Here is a 24,000-nt window from a genome sequence, read left to right on the forward strand (position 1 = left end):
TCTGGGGTTGCGTGAAGGGACTGGTCTATGTCCCTCCTCTTCCTGGAATCCTAGAGGAACTGACGCAAAGAATCGCTAACGCAATGGAGACTGCTACCCCAAGACATACTGCAGCGTGTTTGGGAGGAACTGGACTACTGACTTGACGTGTGCAGTGTCTCAGGCGGTGCGCATATTCAACATCTGTGAAATCGTTCATGGAATCCACACCTTCGATTTTCTCATTCAAATTAGAGGAATAAATTTTATATTATTCAACATTAAGCCTGGTTATTTTCATTTGCCTTGCATATGTAGTTTCTGTGATATTTTCATCTTAAATAATATAATTTTTAAACAACCTATGTATATATATATATACTGTATATATATACATATATATATATATATATATGTGCAGGGAGTGGATGCCAGACGGAAGGCCACGAGAAAAACCGAGAAGGATATAGAATGAAAATGTTGAAGAAGCCCTCATTAGCCATGAGGAACAAGTATGTTGATAGATGAATAAGTAATTGAATTGATAATTAAATAAACAAACAACAATATATAAGCAACCAAAATCAAGAAGATGTTTACATTCTAAGCGCTGATGAAGCACTAATAAGTGTGAAAACCCGTTCTGGATTGCAGATAACGCTCAAGACAAAATACAATGTATTCCATTTACAACACAACTTTGCAATCAGATACAGGCTGCAGAGCCTAACGATCAATCAGGACCCCCACATACAACATACAATACAACCAACAACTCCTACAACCACTTAGCTAACATAGGTAGCAACTAAACAAGACCCTAAAAGTCATAAAGCAACCAAGGTCATATATACTGTTCCTTACATAACTCCTGTAACCATTCAGATAGAAACTACAACCAACAAAATCACCTAACCATTCCAAGACCCAACCTTCAAATCAGAGCATGTTCAGTTCACAATAGCTTCACCCGTTTGGATAGTGAGTGCCGTGCTCAAAATCCCCATCAAAAAACACCCACACCAAGAACATGATCACCATCTCTCACGCTACGACCACAAGACTTCAACCAAGAACAGAGACGCTCATCAAATTATAACAGGATCCAACAACCAAATAACACCTTTCATACACGCACATACGTAACTCACACTCATAAAATAGGCAGTCATCGAGTGCAAAACAGCTTCCCGTGGTAGGACCTCATAACGTCATCGATAGGTGAGCCAGAAGCCCTATGCTTCATGGGTAATTTGGGAACGTCCTACGCACGTTCCAGATAGACACAGGCACAAATATAAATATATTATCACAGTCCACACCTCAGTCTTAGAGGGACCATGCTAGGTGGTGTTTACCTAGACTTTACTTCAACTATAAGAATACCTATAACCATTGTATATAGCCCATTCCCACCCACTAGTTTCTATGTAGTCAATAACGGGTCTCTTGAATGTGATGTCATATTAGGACAAGAATTCCTAGCCAATCACAATATTCTAATAGATACAAATTCTGCTAAGCTCAAGTTAGGTAACATTGAGATTCCCTCATCACCTAACCCAACGCTTTTAGGCGCCTTGGTTAGCACACTCAGTACCCACCCCTACCCCCCACATCACCCGACCTAAGCTTCACAACATCTTGCAACCAAGTTTGCCCACATCAGCATCTGCTAACATCAACACCGCACATGATGCTGTCGCAAACCACTCAGTCAATATCAGGCGATACCTCCTACATTACGACACCTTTCCCTATCCATACAGGAAAGCCAAGTCAGACAACTCCACTCCACCCCCTCCCCCCTTCCTCAACACAAGCATTCTTGCCAACACCAAAATGACAAACTTACTGGGCGAGAGTAGAGTCATCACCACAACCATACCTGGTACAATTCCAGACCAGGACATTCTAGTTCCTTCAGACACGTGCAAGAGAATAAATCTCCATATGCCTGCTATATGGGACAGAATTAGGGAAGGAAGACTAGCACTAATCTTACGAGAGAACGTCTCATATATCTCAGTTAAGTTGAAGAAACACACAAATATGTATGGCTCAAATATACATAAACCCCACTGAGGAAGCACACACCACACCTATCAACGAAGCCCTCCGGAAGATATCCCGGCTGTAGACTTCCAAGAAGCCAAATACAGGGCTAAGAAACTTCTACAGTCCCCTCGCAAGGCCTTAGAAGGTGAACCCTTGGGAAAGACCTCATTGGTTAAACATTTCCTAAACACACACCCCAACATTCCCCCCTGCCTATACCCCAGCCTATAGGAATCTCCAGAGCAGGAAGCTTCTCGCCTTAGACCACAATGACGACATGTTAGAACAAAGTATCATTAGACACTCCAACTTTCCTTAGGAATTCCCACTTTTTCTAATTTCTAAACGGGACGGGTCCTTCAGACCCGTTATCAATATCCGTAAACTGAACACAAACATCTTTCCGGACCGCATGCCGATGCCTATTATGGCAGACGTCCTTCATCTCCTGGTAGATTGAAATCACGCAAGAGTCTAAATCAATAACTGCATTTAGCACTGATAAGGCTCATTACGAATTTAATCGTATGCCCTTCGGGATGACAAACGCCCCTAGTACACTATAACGACTCATGAATAGCCTTTTTAAAGACAAACTAGGTAAATCCCTTTTCGTCTACCTAGACGATCTAATAATGATTTTCCCTACTGTGGAAGACCACTTTGACACCCTTCGGTACGTCTTAAACACCATCAGCATTGCTGGCCCAAAAATTCAACTTAATAAATGCTCATTTCTAAGAAAGGAAACTACTTTCCTTGGCCATACAGTGAACAAAGAAGAAATCTATACAAACTCAGATATGATCAGAAACGTTGCTGAATTTCCCACACCAAAGAATGAGGATCAACTCCGTTCTTTTATTGGCAGGGCAGCATATTACAGACATTTCGTAAGAAATTTTGCTGTAATGGCTGCCCCGCTTGCCAAATTCACACACACACAAAAAAAAAACGTACTCTTCAAATGGGACTCTGGAGAACAAGAATATTTCCAGAGAATAAAAACACCACTATGCACGGCACCCATACTCGCATTTCCTGATTTCACAAAGTAATTTTTTCTGTTCACGTACGCATCCTCCCTTGGGATAGGAGCAGTCCTACAACAAATAGATTCAAACGGGAAACATACAGCGATCGCATACGCAAGCCGCGTATTGAAACCTGAAGAACGCAACTACACCACCCACTTGAAAGATCTAGCTGTAGTCTTGGCTCTAAAACTTTTCCGAGAACTCCTACTAGGACACAAAATCACAGTCATGACAGAACATCAACCTCTGACAGAGTTTTTCAAAGGAAAAACTTCACAAGGAAAGAAAGCAAGGTGCCATACAACCATCCTAGAGTTCATCCCAGAAATTGCCTACATAAAAGGTAAAACAAATGTTGTAGTAGATGCACTTAGCAGAAACACTCTAATTGCAACAGTACCAACCACCCACTGTATTTCCCCTCAGAAACTTCGAAAGGAACAGAGAGATGACCCAAGTTGGTCACAGGTAATTCTCCACCTAGAAACGGGAGCCACACTAAAATGAAAGCCCCTTATTCCCTTCAGGAATTCTTAGGAGAGGCACTGCTGCTACATTCCAAACAGTGATCCCTCAATCCCTGATATCTAGAGTCCTTTCACTGGTCCATGATAGCCCCAATGCAAGACATCCCGGAAGAATGTTTGGCAAACACCAGACGCATATATTTCTGGCCTAAGATGCGCACCGACATCACTCGTCACATAGAACGTTGCACTACCTGTAGCCAACTTCTTGGAGCTGACCCCAGACCACTCCAGACTGGCAAGATACCCATCCCCTCAGAACCTTGGGATACTATGGGTATCGATCTGTTGAAGTTACCTCCAAGCCATCAAGGTTTCCACTATGTCTTGGCCGAGGTAGACTACTTTTCAAAGTACACAACACTGGTACCCCTACCAGATAAATCCGTAGAAAGAGTGGCCCAAGCCTTAGTAGACGATATATTCTGTAGGTATAATATACCTCGTCAGATACTCTTAGACAGTGGCACAGAATTTCGCAATGAGGTCCTCCAAAGTATAGCCAAACTGTACCACATCAACAAGATATACAGTATGCTACAGCATATCACCCACAAGGTAACGGACTTGTAGAGAGAACAAACAGAAAAATCCTCGAAGTCTTCCATCCTCTACAAGAGTGTCTTTGCGACACATGGGAGGACTGGCTTCCACAAGTACAGGCCAGCCTAAATGGCTCTATCAACTCAGCAACTAAGAAATCTCCTCACTTCATAATCTTCAGATAACCCCTTCGTATGCCTTATGACATAATGAAGAAACCTCTCCCCGCTATACACTATAGAAGATTACGCAAAGTGCGTAGAACTTACTTTGCACTTAATTCACAAGGAAGTAAAAGAAAAATCAAACAAGAAAAACAATAGACACGGATGGTACAAAACAAACACTCTCGATTCTTAACTCTCACTCCAGGTTACGTTGTCATGCTTAAACACCACAATAGACCAAACAAACTCACTCCAATATTCTTAGGCCCCCTTGTGGTAGCTGAAACCCTAGGCAAAAACAATTACCACCTGATAGACCGTCCGACGACACCCTCATCACAGCACATGGAGAGAAACTAAAACAAATCCAATTATCCCTTGATACCAACACCATCCTAGACAAACACGGTTTCCTACCAAACCAACATTCACCTACCACCCAACATCACTCACTCACAATCAAGAAACCTCAATCCCACCCCCACCCCACCTTTCACATGTCACTACGATCCGGACAGCAATTCTCTCTAACAAAACCAGATTCTTCCTACCTCAGGTTGCAGAACGTCATACTTTCCTAAGTGAAAGTGATCACGATCCTTATTCACCAAACTCATTCCCACTATAAAAACATTTGCTTCAGGTCGTGCTCATTATGGCAGAAACACACATTCATACATCCTCCCATATACTCACAACTAAGACAAAGATACATTCAGAAGTAAAAAAAATAAATAAATAAATTAAAAAAAATCACATTTTCAGGATACCCCTACCTCTCCTTCTCATATGCGTCATCGTAACATTTTCTGGTGACACTCTATCGAGAATTATCCCAGGCGCATTTGTCAACCCCATAGATAACATCATGGTGGTACATGACACCATCACAGTAAAGACGAGCTTCGACATCACAAAACCTCACACAGACATAGATTCAATCCGTAAAAATACAGATACAATACCAAGACATTTCCATACCTGCTTCAAACGCACGGTCGTACAACAAACTCTTCAGAATCCAGAGACCACATTTTCTTTTCAATAATCGATAAATTAAACACGATACTCTTCCAGCTCTCAGCAACTGAATGGGGAAATATAATGACAAACCATGACACAGAATGCTACCATGCCTCCTGCAGACAAAAAGGAAGACTCGTGAATTTCATGGGTTCCATTTCTAAGTTCCCTTTCGGCATTCCCAAAGAAGATGATTACAGAAAACGTACATCACATCGACACCATGGCTTCCCGACGTCAAAAGATGGGAAAACTTATCCTATTGAACTCCAAAATTCACAAAACTTAGCAAGTTTAGTTAACACTCTTTTAGGCCGTTTCGCACAACTTCACGAATATTCTCTGGCTTACACCTCCCGACTTCATGAACTAGAAATGTTCATATTCTACACAGGTAGCCTCAGCGAAATAAGCAAAAACATAGACCTAGTTCGATACAACTATCATGTGTTTCAGCTCGAACTTATTGACGCAGCCAACACTAAGGCTACCCCAAACATCCTCCCCTTAGGTAAATTAAAAACTGCACTCTACATCGTATTGATAAACCTTCACCTAAAAAGCATTTTTTCCACAGATCGGTTACACAATTATCAACCTCTTATTGAAACAACACTAAGTACAGATGCAATCTATGTACATATCCCCTTTGCAAAAAAAAACAAAAAACAAACAAACAAAAAAAACATCACAGGTTGTAATATGTACGCCTACAAAAATTCAACGATTACTATCGATTATAAAACCACTACCATTATCAAGTCCGAAGACGGCCAATGGTACTCTTACATTCCCTCTTCTGATCTCCCTCTATGCAAATCCGCTGTTACTAAATCCCATATTTGCCCCGCCTACCTTTTCCGTTTCTATCGCACCACAGAACCTTCTTGTATGTACCAAATCATAATATCCAACGCCAGCACATTGAACAGTGTCCAGTTTAAAAAGGTAAACGCCAAAAAGACCCTACACACACACACACACACACACACACACACACACACACACACACACACACACACACACACACACACACACACACACACACACACACACACACACACACACACACACACACACACACACACAAAGGATTACAAAGGCGGAGCATGCCGACAGGAGACCTTTTGATCCATATCTAGGTCGGATGCGAATGATCCATGATCCACACACACACGGACACACACACACACACACACACACACACACACACACACACACACACACACACACACACACACACACACACATTAACATGGATCATTTCCTATTTTTTTCCACGAACCACACTCGTTTCAGTAATCTGTAAAGATAATCCCTCCACTTGGCAGAAATTAATCAATGGACCCGTCTCGATCCTTGACTTACGCCAAATATATTTTGAAAGCACAAGCTTCCATCTCAGCTACAACCACGACATTTTTACAATCTCAGCTCCACACTCAATCCTATTAAGGCCCTCCCAATACCCCTAACACCCCCCAAGCTTCTATCTCTCTCATTAAACCAACAAGAATGTATAGTTTGGCTAGAGACCACCCAATCGGACATAACAGTCACATTGCAATTTTCCACATCCACACTCCCATCAATCGAAATATCCCATAGTTCATTTGCCCTAATAATCCAGTTCCTCCTCACTAGTAGACTATTTTATGTCTTCGTGATCCAACACATTGCATAAACCCACAACCAACACCCAGCCCCCCCAACACATACAATATAAAACAAACACCGCAGAGTGCGGGGTGATCTAATAGAAGTGTTCAAGTGGATCAAAGGCTATAACAAGGGAGATGCAAACAAGGTCATCACAATAAAACAACAGGGCAGGACTCGCAGTAATGGGTATAAACTGGACAAATTTAGATTTAAGAAGGAAATAGGCAAGAATTGGTTTACTAATAGGGTGGTCGATGAATGGAATAAACTTAGTAACCATGTAGTAAGCGCTGAAACTATCAGTTGTTTTAAAAAACTATTAGACAGCTTTATGGATGGGGACGACAGGTGGTGATGGATACGGAGCTGCCTAGTGTAGGCCTTATGGTCTCTTGCAGTCTCCTTTATTCTTATGTTCTTATGTTATACATTATATTACAAGGGGAAAGGAGACAAGTGTAAGTGTAGTAGTTTCAGAGGGATCAGCTTGTTAAGTGTATTTGGAAAGGCTTACGGGAGGGTCTTCATTGAGAGGATTAGGAGAGGAACAGAGGGAGTAATTGGTGAGGAACAGTATGCATTTAGGACAGGTAGAGGTTCCGTAGGTCAGATTTTTGTGGTAAGACAGATATGTGAGGAAGCTATAGGAAAAGGTAAGGATGTTTTTTGGGGCTTTTATGGGTCTGAAAAAGTCTTATGAAAGGGTAGACAGGAAGGCACTGTGGGAGGTATTGCAGATATATGGGATAGAAGGAAAGCTGTTAAGAGCAGACAAGAGTTTTTACGAAAGTAGTAGAGCTTGTGGTAGTGCTGGAAATGGAGAAAGTGAGGGGTCTGAGGTAAAGGTGGGACTTCATCAGGGATGTGTTATGTCGCCCTGTCTGTCCAATTTATACATGGATGTGGTGGTGTGAGAGTTGAATGCAAGGGTAGTGGGTCAAGGGTTGGAGATGGTTAAAGAAAATGAAGAAAAGTGGGAAATAAGCCAGCTGTTGTTTGCTGACGACACTACGCTTGTAGCAAGTTCAGAGGAGGGCTTGAGGAAGTTGGTGACAGAGTTTGGGAAGGTGTGCGAAAGAAGTAAGTTGAAGCTAAATGTGGGTAAAAGTAAGGTGATGAGATGTACAAGGGGAGAGAGTGGCAGCAGAATGGAATTGAGTATTAAGGGAGAGACACTGGAGTAAGTGGATAGTTTTAGATACTGGGATGCAAATGTGGCAGGAAAAGTAGGATTGAGGGTGGAGGTAGAATATAAATTGAGAGAAGCGAGTAAATGCCTTGGGGGATTAAAAAGTGTAATGAGAAATAGACATTTGGAAATGGGTGCACTGTATGGGGCAGAAACATGGAATGTAAGAGAGGAAGAGAGAAGGAGTTTGAATGTATTTGAGATTAAATGCCTGAGAAGTATGAGAGGAGTTACTGGACTAGATAGAGTGAGAAATGAGGAGGTGAGGAGGAGAACAGCGGTAGAAAGGAAGTTGGGAGATAGGGTTGATGAAGGAATATCTGGATGGCTTGGACACATGGAAAGAATGAGTGAAGAAAAACTAATAAAAATGTGTGGAAGGCAGAGGTGGAAGGAGTGAACATGAGGGCGTGACCTAGGATGAGATGGATGGCTGGGGTAAAAGTGGCTTTGGAAAAGAGGGTAATGTCGATTGAGGAAGACGGGAGAGGACAGAAGATAGGGGTGAATAGAGAAGGGTTGTGTATGGATGATGCTATGAAGCATGAGGGCGAGTGGGGTGGAGGATGGTGAGTGAGGGAGTATGTATGAGAAATGAATTGACGCAGCCCGAAGGGATTTCTCCCCGTTTTCTCTTTTTCTGCATGAGGGGACGGAGAGGGGGCTTCGCCGATTTAATAAAGTGGCCTTGCTGTGGATGTGCTGTGTCTTACGACACTGCTTCTGACCCAGGGTAGTGGACAAGATGCAGTGATGACCCGTCATCCAGGAAGTGCTAAGATATGAGGGACGGAAGAGGGTAGAGGGGAGTGGAGATTGTAGGGGATGGAATGAGTGGGAATGGTTTCTATGTTCTTTTTTTTTTTGTATGTATGTATTATCAAAATGTATATTCCAAGAATATATCTCTCCAATGTATGTTCATGATAACGCTTACTTGTAATTTATAAGATTCATAGGTGTATACAAATTATATATACATATGTAAACTTAGAGACCATGTCTCACCAAGAGATGCTAGAATCATTCCCCCCTTTATATCTCGTTACAACTCCAAATTTACGACTCACAGATACGAGTCTCGTTCATCCAGAAACTAAAATTAGTTAAGTGTCGAATCACGGAAAAGAATCCCGTTTCACCTAAGTGATTACAAGTGCAACTCACGGCCATGAGTTCAATTCCATCACACCAGAAAATATATATATACACTTTTCAAGCAATCTACTAGAGAAGTGAAAATAGAGAGAACCAAGTGTGTACAGATTTTAAAGAAAACTGGAGTTAGACATTCCACTTTAAGAACTATCCTCCCTTGGTGAAAAATTGAGCATGAACTGATACCTACCTGACTGCACCCCATAAACTTATGAAAATTTAACCCTCTCACCATCATATCCCTTTTAAGGCTCACAACAGGTATCTTGGCATACTCCCATTGTGTATAACTATAATCCTTCTTCATGCAAATTCCCTTACCACTGATCACTCCAGGTGACAGGAGTCACCTCTCGCGGGGAGGAAGGTATTATGTAACCTTACATATTGTAACATTAACCATGGAAAACTACATCACAACACACAAACGTCCACGCCCTAAGGCGACCAACCATCACATGATCAGTGCGTGATAATGGCTAAGTAGCCAGAAACACATCTCCAACGCACACATTCACCACATCTCCAAATAAACCGAGCACAATTTAAATCACCAAAAGCAAACTCATAGTATAATTAAGTAATTTATAATATAATCCAAGTTTAAACTTTCCATATGTAAGAACAATAAGACTAAAATTGTAAAACTATCAACTTCGTTCACCAGATGCTGCCTTCAGCATTTTAATGGTATATTAACCACGACCAAACCGGGGTGTGGCAGTTATTAGGTGAACTTAGATCGAGGAGAATCTACGTCGTGTATTTGAAGTGTCAAATATAGGAGAGAAAAGGCACAGGCGAGCTCTATTGCCGTGCTACTTCACCTGCTAATACAGATAATCTTTTTCTGAAGACCTTCAATTCTCCTAAAGAAATGTATATAAAGGCGTTTCTTATCCTTACTCAGTGAACACAGAAGTTCTCCAAAAGTGTGGGGCTTGGAGACGAATAAATTCGATTCTAGGATTTACTACCAGGACCACCAGAAGTAGCCTCATCCAATGTAAGCACTGTGTTGCAGCTTGAGATCTAAAAGAGAACAAAGAAATCATCAGAAGAAGAACAGATAAGAGTTCTAACTTTGTCCTTATCTCAACTGAAGAATATCTATCCAAATTAGATGCAGTTCTAGAAGACCCTTCAAGATTCCGCCGAATCACCTACAACTCTGTTGAAACATTGTAAAGAAAAGTCAACCAAATTGTAGAAATAGTCAATGCGGATACAGACAAGACCCACATCCGCAGGCTATCTGAAAATGTCAGGTAACCACCTACGACTAGGGGGTGGAGTTATTACCAACTTAGAACATGGAGATGGTCAGTATGAATGAGAAATATCAATCATAAGCCGCTTAATCAAGACTAATTCCCCTGTGCATATGCCTTTAATTTTCCACTTCCCAAAAAAAACGTTTTTGACTGAAAATTGTCTAATGATATTAGTAAAGACCTGGAATAAAGTACGAAAAATAAATATTATTGACATTAAATTTACTAGAGACAAATAATAATGTACATCAAGCACAGCAAAACCAGAATGTATGCCCATAGTGTTAAATTTGAGTATTCAGAGTGTGATATTATTCAACAACACTGTCAACAGATAGTCATTGACCTAGGATTATGTCCATGGCCTCATTAAAATCTTCCATTGTCACTTCTGCGTTGGAGATAATATTTTCTAGGTAAACTTTCAGGTTCACTGCATAAGTGTTGATTGGAAGCTTCTTGTGGTCTTTTATAAGGCGAAATAGGTCGCTTGATTTCTGTAGGGAAACTGACGTGTCTCGGGCATAGCAAATCTCCAGATACAGGTGTTCTACCTTTGTGTACTGGTTGTTGTCAGTGTCTGCCACATCTACTGCAGCAGCTGAGGTGAATGGTCCTCCCATTCTCTTCAGATTGTCCAGGTCCTTGTTTTTTCACCGATCTACTGCCACATTGGTAATCTCTTTGTCCTGCAGGTCTTATTTTTTCAGTTCATTATGCCTTATGTTCCATGCCAGCATGATTTCTGGTAGCTTTCCTCCTTTACTGATCACACTGCCATAGGCCCTGAATGACCAAGTTATTCCTGGACTCAGAAGCAATGCTCATGGTTGGTAGGGCACGGCATATACCACCAACAGTGATACCTTGAACCGGAAAAAGAGCCATCGCCTTGCTTCTTTGAACCGTCATCAAAATAAGCCACAACTACTTGTTTATCAGAGTTCATGATCCCCTGGACGATTTCATCCAGCGCCATGACTTTAATGTTCTTCCCTGCATCCCTGACACCCTAGGATTCTGGCAAGGTGTCCAGATCAATAATTTCTGGCTCATCATGTGCTTTCCAGTTTCACTCAAACATCTTGTTGTCGACTATGACCACAAGTAATTCTGTTTGCCACTCAGACATGTGGTAGCAGCTCTTCATTTTTGTCAACAGTCTCGTAAAATTCTGGTTGGACTTTTCGTATACTTTCACGGATGTACTGATATCGCCGAGGCAGTTCATCATACTACTCCTGCTGAGTGACTGTCTGTTGCCGTCCACCGTTTTCATAACACTTGGACCCTCACTTTCTTCAGCAGAAATATGACTTTCAACATCAGAGTAGGTGTTGTGTGTGCCCATGCCAGCATATTTAGAATCAGACTGTGCGCTGTTCTCAAAGGATGCAATTGACACAAATTTATTTCTCCTTTACACACTCAGCTCTCATTCTCTCAAGACTGCATATCTCTGCTCCGATGCTCCAATATTTTCATTCATTTCCTGTCCACGAAGTCTTCACAGTACATTGTCCTGGCAGAACACGTCCATCAACTGTTTCATCGTGCCACTGACGCCTTCTGCTCTCGCTTAAAAACTGCCACTCTGTCGCTGTTTCCATGTCTTGATCAGAGTGATAAAATTCCCGTACACCTTCAAGTTGTGTTTCTTTATGTGCTTAGTGTAGATGGTGTACAGATTGCGCAATAGCCAATGTTCCTGAACCAGATCTGCCAGCAGCTGAGCTGTTGCATCCTTGGAGCGCTAAGCTTAGCCTGCTCGCTTTGGCCGTAACAAGTAGGGCATATTTTTTATGATATCTTTGCCAGTTCGGAGCATCCCATGTGGTAATTCTGCTCTTTCTATATAGTCCACACCACACAGAGTCTTCATGGAATGAGATCTCGCGTCTACGCTAGCCATATTGATTCAACCTGCAAAATGAGAAATAGTATTATATTCCTGTAAACAATTATATATACTCTGTTCCACTCATTAGTTCACCTGAAAGCACAAAAAAAATCGATCATCATGCAAAATTAAACAAAATTTTTTTTTTTTTTGAGGATGAAAAATTTCAAATAGTATACACAGTGGGGTTATGGTGATCCCATGGACCAAATGTTGGTATTTCCGGACTCAGGTAGGCCTAGACATTAGGGGGGGTACCGCATCGAAAGAATGACTTTTGTAAATTAACACCACCCGTTACTACGACCCATCATCAGTCAAGTCCCCACCCCGACGTACCGGATAGCCAAATACAGGTAATTAAATTAAATTCTAAAACCCTACACCCCTTCTGTATAAAGTCTTCTGTCTTCTAAGCATTTCTCAGAAATACTGAGAGGAACCCCAGCCCCCGAGAGGAGCAAAATCGGCTCGTTAGATGCCTAATCCTATACGAAAATAGAACAATTGAGTTTGATATATAGAGAGTCTTCCACAATGACAACAATCCCACCTTAGACATCCCTAAACACGCCCTATGCTTCCTTTTCCGGATGTACACAAAAGAAATATCTTTTAGAAGCACAAGAGGTCACATGTACCTACAGACTACGTCACAATGGGATCCCTTCCTGGGATCCTCTTCGCCAATTTCTTCGTGGGAACAGTAGAAGAAAAGGTCCTCTCTGAGAAGAAACCTAGTATCTACAGTAGATATGTAGACGTCATCTTCGTTAGGTTCAATAACGCTGATGAACTAGAAGACCTCCGCTAGGCCTCATTTACACCACTAAAATAGCATCGATAGCTCCCTTCCCTTTCTAGACGTATAACACTCCCACTCTGACTTTGGATACAAAATTAGTGTCTCTGTCAAATCTACCAAAAATGGATGATGTCTAAATGGACAGAATGAGTGCCCCGTAAGGTACAAAAGCTACAATATTAGTACGTATGTCAAGAGGGAGCTTCACCCACTGTTCAGACTGGACATTTGTTGACCACGAACTTGAACGGAGCTCCAAAGTTCTTATAAACAATGGTTTTCCTAATTACATCGTTGAGAGATCTATCAAGGATGGAGTCGACCGTTGGTATCTTGGACAAAACCCCCACAACGACACTTCAAATAAGACACCCAAAAAACTGTTTTACAAAAGCCACGTGGCATCAGCATATAAAACTAAAGAAAGAGTTATGAAGAATATCATGCGCTGCGACATAAAACCAATACCCGAAGATAAATATCTTAATCTTATTATATTCAACCAGTACAAGAAGTCTTCCTACCTTCTATTAGAAACAGCTCCCTCCCACCCACTGAACCCCTCCAGAAGAGAAACGTTATCTTCATGCATACACGTCAACACGTGGACTGTGAAACTCGTACTTTTTATGAAGAAATGACAACTACATACCTCTCCAGACGCCTTACTTGTCACCTGCAAGTAGGATCCATGAAGAATAATTATTTACACAACCATGGAATCCCTATGATAAAGAGAACATCCGGTCAAAGGCCCATTATTCGGAACCTGGATGATGCCCATCATTTTTCCCTATTGGATGCCTTTCATAAAAAAGATTTATCCCCCTGTATCAACATTCACAGTGGTGATCTCATAACACTCCCTCCAGCAGAGATATTTCGTCACTCGTTCGTTAATGTTCCCTTCGAAGCGCCGCATATTTAATATTCTATTAGTATTGTATTGACCTTTCCCATTGCTCGTTTTTTTTTATAACCCTTGTAACAAAATCTATGTAGTCATTTGAATATGTAACAGGATTTACAAAACGTCCTGCTGGTAAATCCTAGAATCGACTTCATTCGTCTTCATGCCCCATAATTTCGGAGAATTTATGTATTCCTTCAGTAAGGATAAAAAAAACGCCTTTTTAGAAGAATTGGAGGCTTTCAGAAAAATATCATCAACGCTGAGATTACAGTCGCATTTAATACTTATGCACATATGAATGCATACACACACATACATACACACACACACACACACACACACACACACACACACACACACACACACACACACACACACACACACACACACACACACACACATACGCGCACACACACACACACACACACACACACACACACACACACACACACACACACACACACACACACACACACACACACACACACACACACACACACACACACACACACACACACACACACACACACATACACACACACACACACACACACACGCACACACGCACACACACACACACACACACACACGCACGCACACACACACACACACACGTACACACACACACACACACACACACACACACGCACACTCACACACACACACGCACGCACGCACGCACGCACACACACACACACACACACACACACACACACACACACACACACACACACGCACTCACACACACACACACACACACACACACACACACACACACACACACACACACACACACACACACACACACACACACACACACACGCACACGCACACGCGCGCGCACACACACACACACACACACACACACACACACACACACACACACACACACACACACACACACACACACACACACACACACACACACACACACACACACACACACACACACACACACACACACACACACACACACACACACTATAGGGGTAAGGATTCGTGAACGGCTAAACCATAATTTAGGGAGGTGGGTAGGAGGACGGGGAGCAATTGAATGACCATCACGAACACCAGACATAACTCCATTTGATTTTTTTTTCTTTTTCTTGGGGGGGGGTATTGAAAAACCTTGTTTATGGCCTCAGAATTAAAACAAACAGTTTCTGATAAAACTTATGTGATTGACGTGGGAACGTGTCAAAATGTTTGTAGAAGTGTTACTGATATGGTTCACCAATGTATTGACAAAGAAACTGAAAAAGTATTGCTAAAAAGAGACAGACTTTTAAGAAATACAAGTGTTATGATGCGCCTAACAACAATCAAAGTTATGTGATAATACAGAGGGATTCAAAAATGACGATAAAAAGTGACAATACGAAATGAATATCGCTGGTAAATCTAAAGAGAATCCCAAAGAATTATATAGTTATATTAAAGATAAAAAGGTTAGTAGGAATCACAATGGTCCCCTATAATCTGCTGACGGTCTACTTGAATATTCGAATGAAGGAATGTGAAATATTCTAAACAACTATTTCATCTCAGTATTCGTAAACAAAATATCTCAAAGTGAAGTCCTAAATGAAGACTGTGATAAGTCTAAGGGAAACTCACTCACTACTATAAATATAATAAAAGAAAAAATTAAAAGGTGTATAGAAAAACTCAAAGGTAATAGAACACCAGGGCCTGACGGTTGGCATCCAAGAATGTTAAAGGAAATGAAAGACGAGATTTGTTCCATTAGAAATTACTAAAACTTTACTCCCACTTCTAAAAAGGGTAACAAAAAGAAGCCAATGAGCTACAGGCCTATAAGCTTAATTATGGAAACTATCATCAGAGATGCTACCGAACACCATTGAGAAGATAATTGTTTAATAAATGATACCCAGCATGGATTCAGACGGAAAGGTTCTTGCGTGACTAACTTACTCGAATTCTAGACCAGAGTGATCTCAAATTATGACAAAAAATATATAGATTTATTATATCTGAACTTTGCGAAGGCTTCTGATACAGTCCCGGATGAAAGACTATTTGCTAGATAGCTTTACATGGATTTAGTAGCAACCTATTAAGCTAGACTAGTAATTGGTAAGAATATCGTAAACAGACGCTTGTTCTAAATGGCAAAACTTCTAGATGGAAAGACGTCACGAATGAAATCCCTCAGGGTTCCATTCTTGTGCCACTTCTATTCTTAGTATCTATAAATTATATAGACCAAATCTGCTGACGATACAAAACTGTGTAAAATTTCAAATTATCGCTTAATACAATTGAATAATCAAGAAGATTTAGATCAACTACAGCAATGGTCTGAAAAGTGGCTAATGAAAATTAACACAAGTAAATGTAAAGTTATTCACATAGGTAAAAATAACAATAAGTACTATTACAAGTTATCTGGAAATTAATTAACAAAAAAAAATAATAATAATGAAAAGGATTTCGGCGTAATTACCAGGAATGACCTCAAATCATTTTAGCAGTGTATTTCCACCTTAGAGAAAACAAATAAGATTCTAGAACTGATTGAACAAGCTTTTGATTTAAGTACATGTTACATCAACGGTGAGTCACAAAACTGATTCCAAATAGCAGAAATAAATCATACGAAAATCGAATAAAACATATGAATCTGTTCTCCCTAAAAAAAAAAAAAAAAAAAAAAAAAAAAAAAAAAAAAAATAACGTTGAGTCAGGGGTGATTTGATAAGGTCTTTAAGATTCTATGGGGAATTGACAACATAAAAAGTGACGAAGTTTTCTCACTATATGCAAACCTGACAACAAATAATGGTCACAAACTGTCACGAACTAGATTAAATTTGGATGTGGACAGAAACAACACCGCTAACCGTGTACTAAATGAATGGAATAAATTTTCTGCACAGACAGTGCAATGTAGTACATTTCAGAATTTTAAGATTCCTTAAGATAAACAACAAATATCTGTTTATCTATTTATTTATTTGTTTATCTTTATCTTATTACATATACTTATTTACTTATTTCTTAATTATTGCTCTTTATCGGTTTGTTTATTATTTATCATTATTTATTTATTATTTTTATTTATATATTTATTTATTTGTTCATTTACTTATACATTTTTATTCATTTATTTATTTATCGATTTATTTTATTTATTTACTAATTTATTTATTATTATTATTATTATTATTATTATTATTATTATTATTATTATTATTTTTTTTTTTATTTTTATTATTTTTTTTTTTTTTTTTTTTTTTTTTTTTTTTTTGCATCCGACCTAGTTTTGGACCAAGAGGTCTCCTATCGACATTTTCATTCTTTGTGATTCTATGTATTGGGGTAAATTGAAAGCATCATCTAAGTTTTATTTTGTAATCTATCATGTTCCTTGAATGGAGCAATACTTACCTCTAATTTAGTTAAACAATTGCAAATCACGATTAATGATTTTTTTTTTAATATTACAAAGCATTATTTTTCGTTTCTTAAACTACTGTAATATTTTTCAACTAATCTAATAAAAAAAAACTGCGTTGTTTTTGTCTCACCCTGTACATATATATATATACATATATATATATATATATGTATACACACAAACACACACACACACACACACACACACACACATATATATATATATATATATATATATATGTATATATATACATACATACATACATACATACATATACCAAGGCTTTTTCCCCCTTCCAAGGGAGGTAGCCAAAAAGGGAAAGGCATAAAAACACTCCTACCCATTTCATCCCTACATACACTCCACACCCCTCCCACCCTCCCTCTCATCTGAGCACCTCCTGGATGACGGGTCATCCCTGCACCCTGCCCACCGCCCTGGGTCAGAAGCAGTGTCGCAAGACACAGCACATCCACAGCAAGGCCACTTCATTTAATCGGCGACCCCCCCTCTCTGTCCCCCCTTGCATATAAGGAGAGGACGGGGAGAAATCCCTTGTTCGTGCTGCGTCAAAATTTACTCACACATACTACCCCACCCCCCACCCACCCCGCCCATTCCTCCTCATGCAATCACAACATCATCCATATACAACCATTCTCCACTCACCTCTGTCTTCCGTCCTCTCCCTTCCTTCCTCAACAGACATTTCCCTCTTCCCCAAAGCCCCCTTCACCCCATCCATCCACCTCATCCTAGGACGTCCCCTCATGTTCACTCCCTCCACATCTGCCTTCCATACCTCTTTTACTAGTCTTTCTTTACTCATTCTTTCCATGTGTCCAAACCATCCTAATATTCTTTCATCAACCCTATCTCCCAAATCCTTTTTCACCCCTGTTCTCCTCCTCACCTCCTCATTTCTCACTCTATCCAGCCTACTAACCCCCACCATACTTCTCAGACATCTCATCTCAAACACATTCAAACTCCTTCTCTCTTCTTCTCTTATGTTCCACGTTTCTGCCCCATACAGTGCTGTTGGCACAATCACTCCTTCATACAGTCTCCTCTTCACATCCATTCCCAATTGTCTATTCGTCATTACACTCTTTAATCCACCAAGGCATTTACTCGCTTCTCTCAATCTACATTCTACCTCCACCTTCACTCCACCTTTTCCTGCTACACTTGCACCCAAGTATCTAAAACTATCCACTTCCTCCAGTCGCTCTCCCTTAATGTTCACTTCCAGTCTACTGCCACTTTCACCCCTTGTACATCTCATCACCTTACTTTTACCCACATTTATCTTTAGTTTTCTTCTATCACATACTCTCCCAAACTCTGCCACCAGCTTCCTCAATCCCTCCTCTGACCCTGCCACAAGCGCAGTGTCGTCCGCAAACAACAGCTGGCTCACCTCCCACTTTTCTCCATTTTCTTTAACCATCTCCAATCTCTGACCCACTACCCTAGCATTCACCTCTCGCACCACCCCATCCATGTATAAGTTGAACAGCCAGGGCGACATAAAGCATCCTTGACGAAGTCCCACCTTTACTTCAAACCACTCACTCTCTCCATTTCTAATCCTGACACAAGCTCTACTACTCTCATAAAACTCTTGACAGCTCCCAAAAGCTTTCCTCCTATCCCATAAATCTGCATAACCTCCCACAGTGCCTTTCTGTCTACCCTATCATAAGCCTTTTCCAGATCCATAAAAGCCCAAAAAACATCCTTCCCCTTTCCTATAGCTTTCTCACATATCTGTCTTACCACAAAGATCTGATCTACACAACCTCTACCTGTCCTAAATCCACACTGTTCCTCACCAATTACTCCTTCTGTTCCTCTCCTAATCCTCTCAATTATATATATATATATATATATATATATATATATATATATATATAATTTGTATATATATATATATATATATCCTCTATTCCTTTATTTAGAAATGAAAATCCCCCCTCTCCCTCTACCCCTTCTCTCTCTTTCCCTCCACCTCCTCCCCTGCCCTCGGTGACCGCACTCGCCTAACCCTTCCCGCCCAACCCCCGCCTTACCCTTGACCTCTGAGGTCCTTATTGTCTGTTCCTCCCCCCCCCCCTTGGCCTGACCTGATCTTAGGTATATATACTTCTGTCATCTCCAGCTCTGTCACACCCTTCCTTCTCTTTAAATACGTAAGTCTCCGTATTTATTTTTATAAATTTGTCACCTTTATTATTACTGTTACCATGTAATTTTTGTTATTTCAGTTGTGTCTTGATATTGTCTAGTACCTTTATTGTCACCATGTAATTTTTGTTATTTCAGTTATATCTTGTTATTGTCTAGTACCTTTACTGTTACTATGTAATTTTTGTTATTTCAGTTATATCTTGATAATGTCTTATTTAAGACGAAACGTTGATATCAAATAAGAACAAATGGAAGAATATAGAGACCTAGTTTCAATCCACCCAGTCAATGGAAAATCTCTTATCAGGAAAATCGAGAATACGAAGAAAAGACTGAACAACTACAACAATGCTGTCATTTTTAACTCCACGTGTATTACTGAGAACCTGCTTCCCCCCTTTACTAATATATATATATATAAATATATATTATATATATATATACACACACACATATATATATATATATATATATATATATATATATGAGAATAAACACCTTGTGAGATCGAAACCTTTATTAGTACTACGTTTCGCTTGTTACAGCTTTTTCAAGTACAGACATGACACACACTCTGAGCACATATAAGCCAACAGGGAAGGAACTGGGAGAGGTTATCAGGGAGGGGTTTCGATCTCACAAGGTGTTTATTCTCACAGTCTTGTCGGCTTTTGCCATTGTGATTCATATATATATATATATATCACAGTAAAGTAATGTAGCACATTAGTAAAATAAACTTTTATCCCACCGCTGGAAAAGAAGACACTAATGTCGAAAGCTCTGTATATTTCGATCACTAACTGTGATCCTCTTCAGCAGAATGAGTACATATGGAAGACATATACATATATACAAAAATGTGAGGTGAGAAAACGGAACAAGGGAAGAGCTCAGCTTATGTGACCGACGCTCCGCGGGTCTTGTGAGTTTTTGATCCCTTGGAGGAAATAAGATAGTAGTTGATTGACAGCTGAGTTGGTAATACAGTCAGGTGACCATTGACCATTTGAAATATTGAAATTAGGGAAATATTCAACCAGGGGGTACTCGATTATTTTCCTTCTGAAACTACATTTTGATTTATAGATTATTTCAGCATCATCCCAATGTATGCGATGATCTTTATTTGCAATGTGCTGAAATACCGCAGAACTTTCTTGACCATATTTTACAAAATTCTTGTGTTCCTTGATTCTGGTTGCCAAGTCTCTTCCAGTTTGTCCTCAGAATAAAAGAACATAAGAATTCTGTAAAATATGATTAAAAAAGCTCTGCGGTATTTCAGCACATTGCAAATAAAGATCATCGCATACATTGGGATGACGCTGAAATAGCTTATAGTATAAATCAAAATATAGTTTCAGAAGAAAAATAATCGAGTCCTCCCTGATTAAATATTTCCCTAATTTAAATATTTCAAATGGTCAATGGTCACCTGACTGCATTACCACCTTAGCTGTCAATCAACCACTATCTTATTTACTCCAAGGGGACAAAAACTCACAAGACCCGTGGAGCGTCGGTCACGTAACTTGAGCTCTTCCCTTGTTCCTTTTTCTCACCTCACCTTTTTGTATATATGTATATGTCTTCCACTATGTACTCATTCTGCTGAAGAGGATCACAGTTAGTGATCGAAATATACAGAACTTTCGACATTAGTGTCCTCTTTTCCGACGGTGGGATAAAAGTTTATGTATATATATATATATATATATATGTATATATATATATATATACATATATATATATATATATATATACATATACGTATTTATATATGCAGAAAAAACACTAGTAAATAAGAAACGTAGTCCAAACGTTTTCGTTTATTTAAAACATCATCAAGGGAATACAGTCAAGGAGATACAGACAGAATATATTCAGAAGTAAAAATATTTTAAGGAACACGGAATATATATAAAAACTTACTATAAAACTCCAAAGGAGAAAAATAATTTTTATCATAAGAACCTCCTAGTGCTTCCTTTTCATGAGAGTATGGCAAGACTACCAAAAATACTTAAGCAATTCAACATAAATGTAGTCTTTAATAACAATAGTACTGTTAAGAATATACTAATTAAAAATTCTCCACATAACACTGAAGGTTGCGTATACACCATTCTGTGTCTGCAGTGCCAAAAATTTTACATCGGACAAACTGGCAAAGATTTACAAACAAGAATAAACCAACATAAATACAGTGTGAGAAGTGGTCAAATGTCTAGTGGTATTTTTGTTCATGTGAGGGACCAAGATCATGTAATTGACTGGAAAAATGCTATTCAAATAACCTCGTGTAATTCCTTTACTGAAAGGAACATAATCAAATCAAGCTACATAAAACAAACTTTTGATCAAAATATCAATCTAAGCCTAGGTATGTACAGGCTTGACCATTTTATTTCAAAGAAAATTGTTACTTGTTTTCCTGCCTGGACATTTGGTCCATCTGTGACCTGAAGGCTGTTGGCAATTTTCTCAGGCTTGTGTGACACATCTTTCCGTGTTCCCTAAAATATTTCTATTTCTGTATATATACTGCCTGTATCTCCTTTACTGTATTCCCTTGATTATGTCTTAAATAGACGAAAACGTTCGGACTACGTTTCTTATTTACCAGTGTTTTTTTCTGCAAATTATATTCACATGTCATTTGTGAAGTACTGCAATATATATATATATATATACATATATATATATATATACATATATATATATATATACACGTACATACATATACGTAGATGAGACCATTGACATAATTTTAAACCGAGACTATAGATGCGATAGACCCATAATTGATATCCGTAAAGACGTTCTAAAGTCTATGCTCGAAACCTGTAACAAGGAAGCCCCTTTCCTCTCTCACCGTAAACTCTTCAGGCAAGTTGATGGCGTAGCAATGGGTTCAGCACTAGGGATCCTCTTTGCAAATATGCACATGGCCCTTCCCCAGGAATTTATGCCAGGTACATAGACGATATCTTTATCACTGCAAATTCAAACGAAGACGTCCCCAACCTGATTTCTGCCTTTCTGGACAACTCCTGCTTGACTTTCACACACGAGCGGAGTGTAGAGAGACATCTTCCCTTCCTCAACCTAGACATCAGCAAAACTGAAAATGGTTTTAACACTAAAGTATACACCAAAGACACCAACATTGGACGTTGTTTAAATGCCCGTGGGTAATGCCCTGCAGCCTATGAAATATCTGTGGCTGCAGCATATGTTAACAGAGCGCTTACCCATTGTAGCAGCTGGAGGGAGACGCACAGGGAACTCGACCGTATCCGACTTCTCATTAATAACGGGTTCTCTGACCAATTGATCGAAGATGTCATCAAAAAGAAACTGGATCAATACGTCACCCAAGATCCGGCTCCAAACTAGGTCACCAATCAAATAACCATATACCACCAAAATCACTTCCATAGCCATTACAAAGAAGAATGCGATACCATTAAAGGTATCTTAAAAAGAGGAGTCATTCCTACAGACAAAGACTCTTCTATTAATGTTAGAATTTTCTGCAAGGGTAATCTGACCAGATCCCTAATCATGAAATAGGACCACGCCAAAGATACCAAAGGAGGCTTCTACCAACGTGGTTTACAAGTTTACATGCCAGGAGGGTCGCTGTGACGGCTCCTTTTCCTACATTGGTAGAACCTCCACTCCACTAAGAAGACGTCTCCAACACCATCGAAACCAAGGCTTTATTTTCAACACTACATTGACTACCACGACATGAAACCCCCAATGAACACATTAATACACAACACTATTATACCTCACAAAGAAATAAGTTTTAAAAGATTGCAGATCACTGAAGCTGTATCTATCACAACTCAACAGCCCTCCATCAACATACAACAAGCCGCAGACTTCATCCTCCCATCAGCCCGGCCCCAGGAACACCTTGCTCACCAACGATCTCATAGACAACATGACCCTGAATCCTCTCGGGAACATAGTGGTTGCCAGGACTCTCAGCAACACCAATACCCCCATCACACAGGACCACGAACTAGAAGCCAAGCTAGAGCTTCCTCTATGAAGTCTGTGACGAGAATAATGACCTCTCCCAGAGTCTTCCTTCGTCACCGCCTCCCTTGCGACCTCACCTAGAGACTTAC

This window comes from Oratosquilla oratoria, chromosome 22, assembly GCF_046742065.1.
Source record: "Oratosquilla oratoria isolate Oo_2021 chromosome 22, ASM4674206v1, whole genome shotgun sequence".
Lineage (NCBI taxonomy): Eukaryota > Metazoa > Arthropoda > Malacostraca > Stomatopoda > Squillidae > Oratosquilla > Oratosquilla oratoria.